Below are 18,504 nucleotides of genomic sequence, written 5' to 3' on the forward strand. Positions count from 1 at the left end.
TGTCTAGAGAGATAAGAAAAATCATGAGGAGAAGATATAAGAGAGGAAAAAGGAGGTAGACTGGGTCTATGCCGCATGTACATATACATACTACATTTGTAGAAATGCAAACCTCACTGAAGTGCCAGTGTGGAATAGGCAGAAATCCTCAACACTCAGGGGTTTGGTTTTTAGATTACTATACAAGATGGGCTTCTAACTGCTAGGAAGCAACCACAGGATCTTCGATTACTTAAGAGGGACCAGATAACCATGGGCAGATAAGGGAAGAAAAAATTCCCACACCAGTTTTCATAGGTACGCAGAAGAATAAGAAACTCACTTATTTCCATCTCATGAGGACAAGCCACAGAAATTCGTTATAATGGATGAGAACACAGTAGACATGGGGGAAAGTAAAGAAAGTCTGAAACATTGAACAAATTCCCATCTGAATATGCTCCAAAGGAATTGGGCAGTCAGGCAGTCATGGTGAGTACAAAAGGAGAGCACTCTACCCTGGACAATTAGAGCGGCTAAGGCAGGAAATGATGCCTCATGAAGACATTTCAGTTTGGCGAAAGCCTAATATTCTACTATGTTTACATGGCCTTCAAAAATATGAAGGAAAAAAGTTCTCTGAGGAAACCTACTAGTCCAAATATCCCTACTTGAAAGGTGGAGAGAATTTCCCACTAGAAATGATTAAATATTGAAAATATCTTCAAAATAAGAAGGCTATGAACCAGAGAGAGCTGAAGGGAAACACATATGTGGTGGGGTCTGCATGCGCCCCAGCATCTCACAGAATGATGGGATGAAAGGATATTGATTTCCCACACATTATGCACTCCCATAGTTCTTCCTGAATTTATCAAAGTTTGCTCTCCTTTTCTCTCTCGTCCCCATTTTTCCTTTTTCTCTACTTTTCCCCATGTCTACTGTGTTCTCATTCATTACACTGAATGATAATATACAAAGAATGCAGTGGTTATCAGGATGGGGACCATACTTCAATCATTCAGGTAGAATCTACTAGAGGTAGCAGAGCAGGCAAAATCCTTTAAGAGCTGGTATTTGGCTTGTTAAAAATATGTAATGTGCACAAGGAAATGAACCCATAATACCTACTATTAAGGGGGTAGCTAGTGATGAGTCTGTGAGTCAACCACATCCCTAAAAGTCTGCATTGAACATGATATTGAAAGTTACATGTGCCTCATGTAAGAGCTATGGCAGAAACTCCAAAGGGTAAAATAATAAATGCTCAGTAGAACCATATTCTAAAGTAAGGTATAGGCTATCTTGCTAACAATAAACCAAAAATGGTTCTGCTGGCATTGTCCCACGGCCCAGCTCAAAAATACAAGATAGTTCAGCGAAGAATTTTTAATGAGAGTTGTCAATGTGGTAGATATGTTCTCCTGTTCTTCACCATTATGAGTCTGGGCCATACCCCCCTCACTCCCAAAAGACATAATTAAACTATTTAAATGGGAGGTACACTTCTGGGGTATCATCACACTTTCTTAATTTTTAATTTTTGTGAGTACATAGTAGGTGTATATATTTATGGAGTACATGAGATACTCTGACACAGGCATGCAATGCATAATCACATCATGGAAAATGGGGTATTCATGCTCTCAAGCATTCATTGTTTGTGTTACAAACAATCCAATTACACTATTTTAGTTATTTTCAAATGTACAATTAAATTATTATTCACGATAGACATCTGTTGTGCTATCAAATAGTAGGTCTTATTTATTCTTTGTAACTATTTTTTGTATCAATTAACCAACCCTACTCCCTCTCCTACTACCCTTCCCAGCCTCTAGTAGCCATCCGTCTACTCTCTATCTCCATGAGTTCAATTGTTTTTATTTTTTTAGATCCCACAAATAAGTGAGAACATGTGAAGTTTGTCTTTCTGTGCCTGACTTTTTTCACTTAACATAATGACCTCCAGTTCCATCCATGTTGTTGCAGATGACAGGATCTCATTCTTTTTACAGCTGAATAGTACTCCATTATGTATATGTACCACATTTTCTTTATCCATTCATCTGTTGATGGACACTTAGGTTGTTTCCAAATCTTGGCTATTATGAATAGTGCTGCAACAAACATGGGAGTGCAGATATCTCTTTGATATACTGATTTCCTTTCTTTGGGGTAAATACTTTGCAGTGGGATTGCTGGATGATATGGTAGCTCTATTTGAGGAATCTCCAAACTGTTGTCCATAGTGTTTTTACTAATTTACATTCCCACCAAGAGCATATGAGGGTTCTCTTTTCACCACATTCTCTCCAGCATTTGTTATTGCCTGTCTTTTGGATAAAAGTCATTTTAACAAGGTGAGATGATATTTCATTGTAGTTTTGATTTGCATTTCTCTGGTGATCAATGATGTTGAACACCTTTTCATATGCCTGTTTGCCATGGTATGTTTGAGAAATTTCTATTCAAATCTCTTACAGAATTGCCACATGTAAACCCAAACTGACTTTCTAAAGCATATATTCCATTGGTTGTAAACCATGTATTCCATTGGTCATCTGGTTCTCTTTTTCAGTTTCTTCTTTAAGTATCCAGGCCATCCTTCAACGACACCTGCTACTGAAATTTTATGGAGAGCATCAACACTTCAGCAAACATCACAGGTAGCTGAAAATGCTGGGTATAGCTTCATATAAACACAGCAATGTTCAGTCAGACTGGATGCAGTCAAGGAATCCAAACGTGAAACAAAGTCTAAGAGTCCTGGCAGGAAATTTCCATGTCTTCTGTGAGAATAAGTTTGGCAGTATCATACTCAGAAAAGGTATACAGCCATAACCAGGGGTACACTTAAAAGGAACCTGGGGTATCATCAAGTAATTCTGGCTATGGGACCTGGGGATCCCACCATGCTTGACTGTGCAGTTAACCATCTGCACACATTTCCAGGCTCCTTGGCGTTGTGTATTCAAATTGCTAGGTCTTGTTTTGGGTCCATATCCCAAATTGTGGATGGCACTGGTCCTAAACTGGGCAGACATGTCTGATGAGCTTGTTGATTCTACTAATTTTCCCCCAAAGGGTCTTTATCCATGGCCATTCACATAGTGCAAGAACAGAAAGTGTGTGTCTTTGGCATTCTGCTGATAATGCTTATCCCAAAAGAGTCTAAGAATTAATCATCTAGTTTTTGGCCACCAGCCACTAGTCCACACTGCCAGGACATTGGCTGCTGCCCATGAGTCAGTAAAAAATGTAAAAAGGAGCATTTTCAGGCTTGTTTTCCATGGCAAACACCACAAGCCAGAACTCCACTCAATGAGCAGAATTGCCTTTCCATGCACAATTATTGTAAACCCCTTTCTTTGGGGTTACACAGTAGCACTGACCACATAACCCACTGGCATTTAAATTAGTTGATAAGTCTATGAACCAGGCTCAGGCATCTGTAAGAAACATGGCGTACTGAAGCCATCAAGATCAAGAAGAAGTCCCAGTCCATCTAAGACAGCCATACATGGAGTGACTGGACACATTTTCTGCAGGTCTAAGACACCATTCATGCCCAGATTGCTTGCCACCTTGGTATACCGCTTACACTTAACAAGGATGCTCATTGGGCAAGACCTAATTTATGAGATTTTCCTTTGACCCTTCATTGAAAGGGATACCAGGAGGTCACAACCGCTACCCTTGGTTTCTTACTCTACTGATATCCACCAGCACCAGGAACAAGCCAATATTAGTCACTGAAATGGGATCCAGTCAGTGGTGGTGTCAGGGAAGCAGCATAAGCAAAAACTATGCTGAGGAAACATTGGTACTCAGGCACTACTTCTTGAAAGGGCTATCCTGTTCCCTAGGATACAGGACTGTTTGAAACGTCTAAATGAATAAACGAACATACATGACGGTATGTTTAAGGGTGCAGTGAGTGAAGATGCTTTGAATTGGACACATCTCGAAAAGTTTGTATTGAACAGGGTGATGCAAGCAACACAACCTCTCAAGGCCATTTGAGGGTTTGTTCCCCAGGGCAAGCACCACAGCCCAGAATAACACTCACTAAGCAGAATGAGTGCTTCATCTAGTCCCTCTCTAGACACACTGTAAACACATTTTTGGAGCTGCACAGCTGCATTGGCCCACATACCCCAATGGCCTTTAACATAATTGATAAGTCAATGAAACAGACCTAAGCATACACAAAAAAAACTTGAGGTACTGAAGCCAACAAGTAGCCCAAGTAAACATCCCAAATCCTACATCTAAGGCAGCTATAGCTGAAGAAAGACTGGATACATTTTCTGTAGTTCTGAGACACCAATAATGCCCAGTTTATTCTTTCCTTACTATATCATGTCCATTTAAACAAGGATGCTCATAGGCAAGAATGAACTCATGGGATTTTCATTTGACTTTTCATTGAAAGGGATGCCAGGATGGAACAACCCCTACCCTTGGTTTGTTGCTCTATTGACATCCACCAACACCAGGATCAAGCCAATATTCATCCCTGAAATAAGGTATAGGCAGTAGCAAGGTCAGAGAAGCACCATGAACAAAACCACAAACCATTACTAGATGTTATATTAATGACATAGTTTAAGGGCGTTAACAGACTATAAGCCTGTTTCATAAACATATGAATTTAAACATGAAGGGCAAATGGGGGAAAAAAAACCTCAGTGGATGTCCTTTCTTTATTTGGATGATTGTTCCTTGATATTTGACAGGTTTAATCTTTCAGAGCCTATTACTCAAAATTGTACCCTCTCTAAAGGGGACAATATGCTGTCCTTGGCACTTCCAATCCAAATAATGTCATCTGTGTAATGGTACCAGAATACTTCCAGTGAGGTTTCAGTCTTTTCTAAGTCTCAGCCTATCCACTGGTGATAAAGTGTGGGTCTCACTGCCTTGCCATTTTAACATATAATGTAATCCAACCATTTAAGGAAAATGGACTCTAATCATATTAATTCAGCAGGATTTGAAGGAAGCAATAGCATATCCACTGCTGCATACAAGGCCCTTCAGGATGCACAATAGACTCCTAGTTTGTTATGATACCTGGAAAATTATTGAGAAAGAAGACAGCTGCCACATTAAACTAGTTATAATCCACACTGAGGTGTCAATTGACCCTGACTATTTTCACAGGCCAACTGTGGCTATTATAGGATGGTGTAGCTTCTTTAAGCACATCTGCTTCTATCAGTCCCTCACTTCTTTGCTGACACTGCAATGCTGGCCTTGGGTAACCTAGTAAGATATAGGTTGTCCACTCATCCTACTAACACTGTTCTAATGGTTACATTTCCTTTGTGGGTATATCCGTTACAATCAAGAGAATATTTCCATGCACTTCACGAAACTTCCTACAACATGCTCAGCAGTATCAGTTATATTTATGTACCTGTATTGGTCCTCTATTTTGGGGGCTGGCTAGCAAGTGAACTGCTCCCCTACTATCCTACAGAGGTAAGGTTAATGTTCTTCATGTGGACACATAGACTCTGAGAAAGGAAATGTTTCAAGCTTTTTCTTTACTCTAAAAGGGGAAAGGCAAAGTTTAATTCTACCTTGCTTCAAGCAAATGACAAAGACCTCCAAAAAGCTTGTTTTAAGTCTCCTGCAGTTTGTAAACACAAGGATTAGTATCTGGCTCACACAATGAACTCAAAAATCTGGCACTGAAGCTGCGCCTTTCAGAAGGTACAATAAAATACCTGGTTTTAGAGTGAGCTGCATTTCTTTTTTTTTTTTTAAGGTGGTTCATTTTGCCTCTATTTTTATTTTATTATTATTATTATTATTATTATACTTTAGGTTTTATGGTACATGTGTGCAATGTGCAGGTAAGTTACATATGTATACATGTGCCATGCTGGTGCGCTGCACCCACTAACTCGTCATCTAGCATTAGGTATATCTCCCAATGCTATCCCTCCCCCCTCCCCCCACCCCACAACAGTCCCCGAAGTGTGATGTTCCACTTCCTGTGTCCATGTGTTCTCATTGTTCAATTCCCACCTATGAGTGACAATATGCGGTGTTTGGTTTTTTGTCCTTGCGATAGTTTACTGAGAATGATGATTTCCAATTTCATCCATGTCCCTACAAAGGACATGAACTCATCATTTTTTATGGCTGCATAGTATTCCATGGTGTATATGTGCCACATTTTCTTAATCCAGTCTATCATTGTTGGACATTTGGGTTGGTTCCAAGTCTTTGCTATTGTGAATAATGCCACAATAAACATATGTGTGCATGTGTCTTTATAGCAGCATGATTTATAGTCCTTTGGGTATATACCCAGTAATGGGATGGCTGGGTCGAATGGAATTTCTAGTTCTAGATCCCTGAGGAATCGCCACACTGACTTCCACAAGGGTTGAACTAGTTTACAGTCCCACCAACAGTGTAAAAGTGTTCCTATTTCTCCACATCCTCTCCAGCACCTGTTGTTTCCTGGCTTTTTAATGACTGCCATTCTAACTGGTGTGAGATGGTATCTCATTGTGGTTTTGATTTGCATTTCAAATCAAATGATTGATTTGAATCAAATGATTCAAATGATTCAAATGATTCAAATCAAATGATTGATGGCCAGTGACGGTGAGCATTTTTTCATGTGTTTTTTGGCTGCCTAAATGTCTTCTTTTGAGAAGTGTCTGTTCATGTCCTTCACCCACTTTTTGATGGGGTTGTTTGCTTTTTTCTTGTAAATTTGTTGGAGTTCATTGTAGACTCTGGATATTAGCCCTTTGTCAGATGAGTAGGTTGCAAAAATTTTCTCCCATTTTGTAGGTTGCCTGTTCACTCTGATGGTAGTTTCTTTTGCTGTACAGAAGCTCTTTAGTTTAATTAGATCCCATTTGTCAATTTTGGCTTTTGTGGCCATTGCTTTTGGTGTTTTAGACATGAAGTCCTTGCCCATGCCTAGGTCCTCAATGGTAATGCCTAGGTTTTCTTCTAGGGTTTTTATGGTTTTAGGTCTAACGTTTAAGTCTTTAATCCATCTTGAATTGATTTTTGTATAAGGTGTAAGGAAGGGATCCAGTTTCAGCTTTCTACATATGGCTAGCCAGTTTTCCCAGCACCATTTATTAAATAGGGAATCCTTTCCCCATTGCTTGTTTTTCTCAGGTTTGTCAAAGATGAGATAGTTGTAGATATGTGGCATTATTTCTGACGGCTCTGTTCTGTTCCATTGATCTCTATCTCTGTTTTGGTACCAGTACCATGCTGTTTTGGTTACTGTAGCCTTGTAGTATAGTTTGAAGTCAGCTAGTGTGATGCCTCCAGCTTTGTTCTTTTGGCTTAGGATTGACTTGGCGATGTGGGCTCTTTTTTGGTTCCATATGAACTTTAAAGTAGTTTTTTCCAATTCTGTGAAGAAAGTCATTGGTAGCTTGATGGGGATGGCATTGAATCTGTAAATTACCTTGGGAAGGATGGCCATTTTCACGATATTGATTCTTCCTACCCATGAGCATGGAATGTTCTTCCATTTGTTGGTATCCTCTTTTATTTCCTTGAGCAGTGGTTTGTAGTTCTCCTTGAAGAGGTCCTTCACATCCCTTGTAAGTTGGATTCCTAGGTATTTTATTCTCTTTGAAGCAATTGTGAATGGGAGTTCACTCATGACTTGGCTCTCTGTTTGTCTGTTATTGATGTATAAGAATGCATGTGATTTTTGTACATTGATTTTGAATCCTGAGACTTTGCTGAAGTTACTTATCAGCTTAAGGAGATTTTGGGCTGAGACAATGGGGTTTTCTAGATATACTATCATGTCATCTGCAAACAGGGACAATTTGACTTCCTCTTTCCTAATTGAATACCCTTGATTTCCTTCTCCTGCCTAATTGCCCTGGCCAGAACTTCCAACACTATGTTGAATAGGAGTGGTGAGAGAGGGCATCCCTGTCTTGTGCCAGTTTTTAAAGGGAATGCTTCCAGTTTTTGCCCATTCAGTATGATATTGGCTGTGGGTTTGTCATAGATAGCTCTTATTATTTTGAGATATGTCCCATCAATACCTAATTTATTGAGAGTTTTTAGCATGAAGCGTTGTTGAATTTTGTCAAAGGCTTTTTCTGCATCTATTGACATAATCATGTGGTTTTTGTCTTTGGTTCTGTTTATATGCTGGATTACATTTATTGATTTGCGTATATTGAACCAGCCTTGCATCCCAGGGATGAAGCCCACTTGATCATAGTGGATAAGCTTTTTGATGTGCTGCTGGATTCGGTTTGCCAGTATTTTATTGAGGATTTTTGCATCAATGTTCATCAAGGATATTGGTCTAAAATTCTCTTTTTTTGTTGTGTCTCTGCCAGGCTTTGGTATCAGGATGATGCTGGCCTCATAAAATGAGTTAGGGAGGATTCCCTCTTTTTCTATTGATTGGAATAGTTTCAGAAGGAATGGTACCAGTTCCTCCTTGTACCTCTGGTAGAATTCGGCTGTGAACCCGTCTGGTCCTGGACTTTTTTTGGTTGGTAAGCTATTGATTATTGCCACAATTTCAGCTCCTGTTATTGGTCTATTCAGAGATTCAACTTCTTCCTGGTTTAGTCTTGGGAGGGTATATGTGTTGAGGAATTCATCCATTTCTTCTAGATTTTCTAGTTTATTTGCGTAGAGGTGTTTGTAGTATTCTCTGATGGTACTTTGTATTTCTGTGGGATCGGTGGTGATATCCCCTTTATCATTTTTTATTGCATCTATTTGATTCTTCACTCTTTTTTTCTTTATTAATCTTGCTAGCGGTCTATCAATTTTGTTGATCCTTTCAAAAAACCAGCTCCTGGATTCATTAATTTTTTGAAGGGTTTTTTGTGTCTCTATTTCCTTCAGTTCTGCTCTGATTTTAGTTATTTCTTGCCTTCTGCTAGCTTTTGAATGTGTTTGCTCTTGCTTTTCTAGTTCTTTTAATTGTGATGTTAGGGTGTCAATTTTGGATCTTTCCTGCTTTCTCTTATGGGCATTTAGTGCTATAAATTTCCCTCTACACACTGCTTTGAATGCATCCCAGAGATTCTGGTATGTTGTGTCTTGGTTCTCGTTGGTTTCAAAGAACATCTTTATTTCTGCCTTCATTTCGTTATGTACCCAGTAGTCATTCAGGAGCAGGTTGTTCAGTTTCCATGTAGTTGAGTGGTTTTGAGTGAGATTCTTAATCCTGAGTTCTAGCTTGTTTTCACTGTGATCTGAGAGATAGTTTGTTATAATTTCTGTTCTTTTACATTTACTGAGGAGAGCTTTACTTCCAAGTATGTGGTCAATTTTGGAATAGGTGTGGTGTGGTGCTGAAAAAAATGTATATTCTGTTGATTTGGGGTGGAGAGTTCTGTAGATGTCTATTAGGTCCGCTTGGTGCAGAGCTGAGTTCAATTCCTAGGTATCCTTGTTGACTTTCTGTCTCGTTGATCTGTCTAATGTTGACAGTGGGGTGTTAAAGTCTCCCATTATTAATGTGTGGAAGTCTAAGTCTCTTTGTAGGTCACTCAGGACTTGCTTTATGAATCTGGGTGCTCCTGTATTGGGTGCATATATATTTAGGATAGTTAGCTCTTCTTGTTGAATTGATCCCTTTACCATTATGTAATGGCCTTCTTTGTCTCTTTTGATCTTTGTTCGTTTAAAGTCTGTTTTATCAGAGACTAGGATTGCAACCCCTGCCTTTTTTTGTTTTCCATTTGCTTGGTAGATCTTCCTCCATCGTTTTATTTTGAGCCTATGTGTGTCTCTGCATGTGAGATGGGTTTCCTGAATACAGCACACTGATGGGTCTTGAGTCTTTATCCAATTTGCCAGTCTGTGTCTTTTAATTGGAGCATTTAGTCCATTTACATTTAAAGTTAATATTGTTATGTGTGAATTTGATCCTGTCATTATGATGTTAGCTGGTTATTTTGCTCATTAGTTGATGCAGTCTCTTCCTATTCTCGAAGGTCCTTACATTTTGGCATGATTTTGCAGTGGCTGGTACTGGTTGTGCCTTTCCATGTTTAGCACTTCCTTCAGGAGCTCTTGTAGGGCAGGCCTGGTGGTGACAAAATCTCTCAGCATTTGCTTGTCTGTAAAGGATTTTATTTCTCCTTCACTTATGAAGCTTAGTTTGGCTGGATATGAAATTGTGGGTTGAAAATTCTTTTCTTTAAGAATGTTGAATATTGGCCCCCACTCTCTTCTGGCTTGTAGGGTTTCTGCCGAGAGATCCGCTGTTAGTCTGATGGGCTTCCCTTTGATGGTAACCCGACCTTTCTCTCTGGCTGCCCTTAACATTTTTTCCTTCATTTCAACTTTGGTGAATCTGACAATTATGTGTCTTGGAGTTGCTCTTCTCGAGGAGTATCTTTGTGGCGTTCTCTGTATTTCCTGAATCTGAATGTTGGCCTGCCTTGCTAGATTGGGGAAGTTCTCCTGGATAATATCCTGCAGAGTGTTTTCCAACTTGGTTCCATTCTCCCCGTCACTTTCAGGTACACCAATCAGACGTAGTTTGGTCTTTTCACATAGTCCCACATTTCTTGGAGGCTTTGCTCGTTTCTTTTTATTCTTTTTTCTCTAAACTTCCCTTCTCGCTTCATTTCATTCATTTCATCTTCCAGTGCTGATACCCTTTCTTCCATTTGATCGCATCGGCTCCTGAGGCTTCTGCATTCTTCACGTAGTTCTCGAGCCTTGGTTTTCAGCTCCATCAGCTCCTTTAAGCACTTCTCTGTATTGGTTATTCTAGTTATACATTCTTCTAAATTTTTTTCAAAGTTTTCAACTTCTTTGCCTTGGGTTTGGATATCCTCCCATAGCTCGGAGTAATTTGATCGTCTGAAGCCTTCTTCACTCAGCTCGTCAAAGTCATTCTCTGTCCAGCTTTGTTCCGTTGCTGGTGAGGAACTGCGTTCCTTTGGAGGAGGAGAGGTACTCTGCTTTTTAGAGTTTCCAGTTTTTCTGCTCTGTTTTTTCCCCATCTTTGTGGTTTTATCTACTTTTGGTCTTTGATGACGGTGATGTACAGATGGGTTTTTGGTGTGGATGTCCTTTCTGTTAGTTTTCCTTCTAACAGACAGGACCCTCAGCTGCAGGTCTGTTGGAGTACCTGGCCGGCCGTGTGAGGTGTCAGTCTGCCCCTGCTGGGGGGTGCCTCCCAGTTAGGCTGCTCGGGGGTCAGGGGTCAGGGACCCACTTGAGGAGGCAGTCTGCCCGTTCTCAGATCTCCAACTGCATGCTGGGAGAACCACTGCTCTCCTCAAAGCTGTCAGACAGGGACATTTAAGTCTGCAGAGGTTACTGCTGTCTTTTTGTTTGCCTGTGCCCTGCCCCCAGAGGTGGAGCCTACCGAGGCAGGCAGGCCTCCTTGAGCTGTGGTGGGCTCCACCCAGTTCAAGCTTCCAGGCTGCTTTGTTTACCTAAGCGAGCCTGGGCAATGGCGGGCGCCCCTCCCCCAGCCTCGCTGCCGACTTGCTGTTTGATCTCAGACTGCTGTGCTAGCAATCAGCGAGACTCCGTGGGTGTAGGACCCTCTGAGCCAGGTGCGGGCTATACTCTCCTGGGGCACCGTTTCCTAAGCCCGTCGGAAAAGCACAGTATTCGGGTGGGAGTGGCCCGATTTTCCAGGTGCCGTCTGTCCCCCCTGGAAGGGGAACTCCCTGACGCCTTGCGCTTCCCGAGTGAGGCAATGCCTCGCCCCTGCTTCGGCTGGTGCACGGTGCACTCACCCACTGACCTGCGCCCAATGTCTGGCACTCCCTAGTGAGATGAACACGGTACCTCAGATGGAAATGCAGAAATCACCGTCTTCTGCGTCGCTCACGCTGGGAGCTGTAGACCCGAGCTGTTCCTATTCGGCCATCTTGGCTCCTCCCCCCAGAGTGAGCTGCATTTCTACCATATGCAGGTTACTGTGTTTTCCAAAGACATTATGTGCTTGCTACCATGATGAGTGGTCTGAGATTGTATTAAAATTAAACCATTCAAGGAGTCCTTGGAATGAAAAGAGGGAGCCTCAAAAGGAAGATCACAAAATTCTAGGGCATAGGTTACATTTAGCGGCCAGTGACAGAAAAGGCACATTCCTGAAATCCTGTATTGAATGAGATGTCCAACACACACAATATCAAATAAGTAATTTCGCAGAGGCTATCTTTTGGAGAGAGGATCTTTACGAAATAACCAAATTAAAATGAAGTCATTATCATGGTCCTAATCCAATATGACTGGTATAAGAAGAGGAAATTTGGACACAGATACATCTACAGGGAGAATGTCACATGAAGACAAAGGTGGCCATCTATGAGCAAAGAAGAGATTCCTGGAAAAGACCCTTTCCTCACATACCTCAGAAGAAACAATCCATGCAAACACCTTGATTTCTCACTCTGAGCCTCCAAAACTGTGACAACAAATTTCAGTTGCTTAACCACCAAGTTTGTGGTACTTACCTATGGCAATCCTAGTGAACAATTTACAGGATCCAAAGGCAAAGACAAAAAAAGAAGTCAAATATTTCCATATTCTAAAGTGAGGTGCTAAGCCAGCTTGAAAAGTAATGGACCCAAACGGGATCTGCTGCCATTAACACATCACCCACTGTTGGGTGAAGGGTGGAGAAGTACACAATGAAGATGATCCTCCAGGTACAGCAAGAAGGCTACTAAAAAGACATACCTGAAATTAGTCACATACATGGGAGGATCTGCATGTACCCTGACAACTCAGAAAAGGATGAGATGAAGGGATACTAGGTTACATGCACAGTATAACCCATTGGTATTCCTAGATTTCTCCCAGTCACACTACTTTTGTCTCTTCTTTTCCCTTTGCCTTCTACTTTTCCTCTTTTTTCCCTACCCCTCCAAGATCCCATTCATCATGCTGAGTGATAGCTACATACAATGCAGAGATTCTCTAACTGAAGATAGGTACCCAATAATTCAAGGAGATATTTCTATGGGTAGCTGGACAAGGTAATCCTAATGGAATGCATTTCAACATATTCATCATCCATATGTATGGTTTCCTAAATTAGATGTATCCAAAATTAACATAGAGCAGATCTAGAATGTTCTCCCATCCCTTCACAATCCATTTGTCCTATTTCAACCATCAGGATATGATCTCTTTTTCCCAAAAAGCACTGTTACATTATCAGGCTCCAGAAACAGAAGGCTAAAAATCCAAGGAGTAGATCTGTCAAAAACATATGGCACCCTGACCTCCTAGTCTACACAGCAGCTTGGAATGGGGTCAACATGGACATGGGGCCTCCAGAGCTTCCACCAGCACCTCAGGGAACTTTGGGCTTATGCTTCATACCTTGTCTGCAGCTCTGATGTTGCAAACCAAATGGAAGAAAGAGTACATATGTAGGGAGCTCACTTTTGCTAAAATGAAGGGCTATGCACACTGGGTATAGCAATTGAATCGGCACCTGAAGTTGGAAAAAGGCAACAGACAAAACCTGCCAAACCTTTTTAAGGGTCCAATGACAATAGAAAAGAGGCCTCCAGAGAATACCTACTAAATGTAAATTCTCCAGATTTAAGTAGCAGGATCTGCAGGCACTCCACCAATTAGAATGATGGTATGATGGAACACAGGCTTCCCTCACTTTTTAAATAAGTAAACTCAATAAATTAATCCACCCAATTACCTAATAAGAACGTAGAGAGTAGGCCAGGCACAGTGGCTCACGCCTGTAATCCCAGCACTTTGGGAGACCAAGGCAGGCAAATCACCTGAGGTCAGGAGTTCAAGTCCAGCCTGGCCAATGTGGTGAAACCTTGTCTCTACAAAAAATACAAAAATTAGCTAGGACTAGCATACCCACTACAGGTGGATATGCTAGTGCTGTAGTCCCAGCTACTTGGGAGGCTGAGGAAGGAGAATCACTTGAACCTGGGAGGCGGAGGTTATAATGAGCCAAGATCATGCCATGGCACTTCAGCATGAGCAACAGAGCAAGACTCCGTCTAAAAAAAAAAAAGAGTGTAAAGCGTAAAGATGTGGATCAGACACATCCCTGAAAGCCTTCCTTAAACAGGATACTGAAAGCAATATACCTTAGAATATAAGAGTTTGGCCAGAGGGCACAAAAGACAAAATAATACATTCCCAGTACCCCAAATTTTAAACCATGGTTCTCAGCTATCTTCACAAAACCTTGACCAAAAATGGTTAAAAAGACATTAGCCCATCACCCACCTCTGCGATATAAAACATTTGGGTAGAAGAAGGAAGAGGGAGATTTTGGAGGGCGTGGACAATGAGATATGCATTTCTATCCCATCCTGACTCTGGGCATCCTCAACCCCTCCTCCGCCTCATAATTAAACATTCTATTTAAATGGGAAGTACTGGCTGGGGAAATGCCACATTTAGAGCCCAAATTTGCCTTCTTAGCCTATGCTCCACTGGGACCTTAGTCTGGTTCGTACTCCTATTTTATTCAGTCTCTTCTCTAAGAATCCAGGCAATTTCTCAATGGTCCCTGATGTTGTTAACAGATGTGGCACATGGTTGAATCCACCAGAAGTCCCATGAAGCCTCTCACTACTGGGTAACTTTTCCTCTGAAAGTGTCACCAATGTCTCATTGAATGTGGTTGCTGAATACAAATATAAGACACAGTCCAAATAAGAGTCCTGGTATGTTGCTTCCCCTTGCTATGGAAATGAGAATGTCAATGCCATTCTTTAGAAAGGTACCTACTGCACCCTTGGCCAGCAGGATCCTTGAAAGAAGGTTAGGGTACCAAGTCTGGTATTTCTGCTTATCTGAAGAGGAGATTACCCCTCCACTAGGTTGTATAGCCAGCATCTTAGGCACATTCTCTAGGTTTCCTTGGCCTCATGGGATGGAATCAGTAGGTGCTGTTTTGGTGCCAGATCCTGAATTGAAGTTGGATTTTCATGCTTTGTTGCATACTTTATCCAGATTGTTTGGTACTAACCTGGCCAAAACATGTCTGATCAGCTTGTTGATTCCATTGAATTTCATTCTCAAAAGCTCCTTATCCATGCACATCACATGGTGAATGAGTAGGAGTTGTGTGTCTTATGATATTGGTTGATAATATTTTCTAAGCCTGAGTCTTGATCAGGCTTCCTGCATCCAAGCAACAGTCCACATTTTCACCAAATGGACACATGCTTGGGAATTAATCGAAAGGTAAGAAGGTGCATTTTGAGAAGTGATTTCCAGGGCAAGCACCACAGCCTGTAACTCCAACTACTGAGTAGAATGTCCCTTTTCACACATAGATGCAAGCAGTTTTCTTGGGGGTTGTACAGCTTCTACACCTCACAAATCCTTCTGTCTTAAACTTAGCTGATAAGTCCATAAATCACATCCAGGCATCCTGGGGACTCTGAGTGTACCAAAGCTACCAAGAAGGCCAAGATGCTGGGCACAGTTCCTGTACCTGAGACAGCCACATCTAGAGAACAACTGGATGCTTTTTCTTATACCTCTGAGGAACCATTAATGCATGGTTTACTCATTCCTTTGATATACCACTTTCACTTATAAATGGATATTCCTTGGGTAATATCTACTTTGTTGGTATTACATATGGTACCCTTGTGTGATAGAAAACTCAAGCCATATTACACCTGATCTTGCTTCATTACTTGCCCAATGTACAATAACACCCACTAATAAATCTCTCAAATGGGGCACATGAGGTGGTGGTTTCAGTCATACATTAAGAACAAAACCCAAAAGTTCTACTTTCTAATGGCCACATCTTTTTGCTTCAGGCTCCAGTCTGTATCAATATCATTCACTGACAACTTTCTCAAAAATACTGCATAGACAATGATCTGAGTAGAAAGGTGGACTTACATCGCTGCCTAGAGAGTTTCTAAAATAGGTTGATGGTCAAATTACATGTACTTAAAGATAAGTTGTGCAATGGTCTGAGCAAGATCCCAATGTGAGGTATAAAGTACAACAATACTGAAAAAGTTTATCATAAGTGGTGCAAAATATGATTTCCTGGAGGCTTTTAGACTATCAGTTTTTCTTGAACAAATTCATGGATTGTTTTTGGACATCAACCAACATGGTTTCCAAAAACTATACTTCAGTGGCTGGCCCCCAATTCTTATAGAGTTAATCTTCAAGTTCTGGTTACTCAGATATCAATCTACCTACCTAAGACAGACAGTATGTATTCCTTAGTCTACCTAATTTGAATAATGTCATCCATGTAATGTTACCAAGACAGCTTGGCTGCTCTTTCAATCTTCTGTATTTCTGGGCCTGTGTAATGCTGGAAAAAACAAGGGAGGTGTTAGGTCATCTTGAGGCAGCACATTGAACATGTGTTGTAATCTGAGCCCCATGAAGTCAAATAGGCTCCAATCCCACAGATGCAGTGGGATTGAAAGAAAGCATTATCATGTCCACCACCAAGAACAAGACCCCATGGTCTGTGCAATGGATCCCATGATCATTAACCCTTGAAGTGCAGGTACAAGGACTACTCTGCATTCGTCTTGCTGTATGTCACAGTGAGGCATCAAGTACTCATTGTATTTTATCACCAACTATACTGGGCTAATACAGGGTAGTATACTTTCCTTAAGCACCTCTCTCTCCATTAGTTCCTTGATCAGTGTATGGACCTTCTTTCATCCTCTGCCCTCAACCTGGTATCTTACATGGCTTGACTGATATATCACAGCTTGTACCATGGAAGCCTAGTGGGATCTTGGTTGTCAACTCGTCCCACTACCATATCCTAATTGTGGCATTTCCCCATTGGGAACACCCCTTACCATCACAAGAAGAATTACTGACTCTCAGACTGAAGGATGTTTACTCTCAGACTAAATGAGTGTGTAAGAGAATCCTTTCTGGCCAATACACTCTGCAGTCTCGCCTACAACACTTTGGACGTGTATTGGCCAGAAAGGACTCACCTCAAAACTCATTTTAAATACATTCTTCAGTCTGAGAGTCAGTGTAAATCTTCATAAGAACATCAGGGGTCACTACACAGCACAGCGATTTGTTCCCCAGTGTCCAAAATTGCAGAAAAGATTGTTCAACCTGGGAACAGTCAATTCCCCCATACACTCAAACCAGTACGTAAAGCCTCCATTTGCTATTATAAATGAAAGGTCCTTGACATCTATCCTAGACTCTTTTTTACTTCTAAGAAGTAAGGTCTAAGTGGAAAAGTGGAGTGCTTGGTGTTTGATAACCTTATGAATAGCATCAAACTCAGCAAAGTTTTCTAGGTCTTCTTGGTCCTCCTTTGTCATTAGTGAGAATGTCATAGCCAGACTAACTTAAAAAATGAGATCAGTCATAGACGACTGGGTGATCTCCATTCCTTCTTCTCCAGCACGATGTGGAGGGCTCCTTCATCTACTAGACAAGGAGTCAATGGGTGTTTGTCCAAAATTCTTCAATATTACTCTCAGCCAAGCATGGTGGCTCATGCCTGTAAATCCAACACTTTGGGAGGCTGAGGCAGGAGGATAGCTTAAGCCAAGGAGTTCAAGACCTAGGCAATATAGTGAGACCGCGTCTCTACAAAAAAAAAAAAAATGTTTAGAAATTAGCAGGACATGGTGGCATGCGCCTGTGGTGCCAGCTACTCAGGAGGCTGAGGCAGGAAGATTACTTGATCCCAGGAGATCGAGGCTGCAGTGAGCCATGATCCTGCTACTGCACTCCAGCCTGGGTGACAGGGCGAGACTCTGTCTCAAAAAAATAATAATAATAACTTACTTCCCACTAAATGTAGGAATAGACTTCACATTTTTAAATAACCAACTGCCCCTTTACACTAGACACTTTTTCAAAAATGTCTACCACTGCCTTGCAGATACCGTACCATACTTGGACAGTCAACCTGCAGATTCTCACCTAATTCCTAAAAAGGGCATTGTGGCCTTATCAGCCTCCAAGAAAAGGGGTTAAAATCACATGTAGTAAGTTCCTCAAAAAGAGGTTGGTCAAAGGCCTGTGCGGTATTGCCTCTTTTACTACAGGATAAATGAGCCAGTATTTACAACAGTTTTGTAGGAGCAACAAGTTTTCTCTCAGAACATAGAATTCTTGAACTTTTTTTTCTAATAGGACACAATCCATTTGTCCTATTTCAACCATCAGGATCTGATCTGAGCCAAGATTGCGCCACTGCACTCTAGCCTGGGTGACAGAGCAGAGACTCCATCTCCCAAAAAAAAAAAAAAAAAGATGTCTAAGAAAAAAAAAAAAGACAGTAGTACTGAGTGTGTGAACTCACTTAAGTTATTTTGAGTAAAATAACTGGCAGGCAGGCCCTGATTTTGCTAGGGATCTAAATTCTCCTTTGCCGGGGGCACCCAAGGACATAAAGAATGCCACCTTCAACTTGCCAATCAACAAAACATCATTGTAGAGTGAAAACTTTGGAAATCAGGAATTTTTTTCTCATACAAAATAAACATTCAAAACTCAGAAACATGACAAATTACAGAGACAAAGATATTGAATGCAATA

Source organism: Pongo abelii, chromosome X, assembly GCF_028885655.2.
Source record: "Pongo abelii isolate AG06213 chromosome X, NHGRI_mPonAbe1-v2.0_pri, whole genome shotgun sequence".
Taxonomy (NCBI): Eukaryota; Metazoa; Chordata; class Mammalia; order Primates; family Hominidae; genus Pongo; species Pongo abelii.